At 45.1% G+C, this 832-nt stretch overlaps 1 protein-coding gene across 1 annotated transcript in view; it reads right to left on the bottom strand.

Moving 5' to 3' along the window:
• MKRN2 (makorin ring finger protein 2) overlaps positions 1-832 on the bottom strand; it is a 15,495-nt gene that overhangs the window by 8,900 nt on the left and 5,763 nt on the right. The window lies entirely within an intron of this gene.

Below are 832 nucleotides of genomic sequence, written 5' to 3'. Positions count from 1 at the left end.
AAGCTCCCAACCGCTCCTTTTTTTCTTTTTTTTTCTTTTTTATTCTGGGTCAGCTTTAGCTCTGAGGACTCGGCTGCTGAAAACAGGTTTCTGGCCTTTGTTTACCTTCTGTATTTGATACCATGTTGCAGTCCGGCTGGCTGAAGCTCCACTGAGTAAAGCAGGTTTCTGGGGTATTTTTAGCTTCTTTATTCGCAACATAGTTGCTTAGAGTTGCAGCTGAGGGCCTGCAGTGGCAGGCAGGGAACTTTGGAGTCCTCCATCACTGAAGCAAGCAAGCCTCATGTTTCAAGCTGCCTGGCTGCCGGCCGCCATCTTGGCTGTCAGTTAATTTGCATATCTCGCTGATTAGCCAATGGGAAGGGTAGCGGTCGTATGCCAATTACCATGTTTCTCTTTTATTAGTGTAGATTATATCTCAATACTGGCTTCATGGAGCACATCACATTTGTCAGACATGTTTTACATGCATTATTCCATTTAATCATCAAATAACCCTATTCTACAGACGGAAAAAATGAAGCTTAAAAAGGCAATTGGAAAAAAAAAAAAAAAGGCAATTGGCCTAAGGGCAGTCCCCTGTAACTGTTAGTGCTGAGCTCAAACAGGCACTGCCATTAACCTCACACAGATGATCCCTGCTGCGTGTCCCTCCAATGCCCTGAAGCTTGGTGGGAATTGTTACCACATATCAAAGGAAAAGGCACATGGGCTCAGGAAGGGTAGTGATGTGCCCAAGTTCAAACACCCGGGGCCAGCACTCATCATTTATCCTCTGCATTGAAACGCCTTTGGAAGACACAGGAGGGCTTAAGAGTGGATGAAAGAAGAT

Source organism: Myotis davidii, unplaced genomic scaffold (assembly GCF_000327345.1).
Source record: "Myotis davidii unplaced genomic scaffold, ASM32734v1 scaffold73, whole genome shotgun sequence".
Taxonomy (NCBI): domain Eukaryota; kingdom Metazoa; phylum Chordata; class Mammalia; order Chiroptera; family Vespertilionidae; genus Myotis; species Myotis davidii.
Note: the sequence above shows the minus strand (reverse complement) of the source record. Positions and strands in the feature narration are given on the sequence as shown.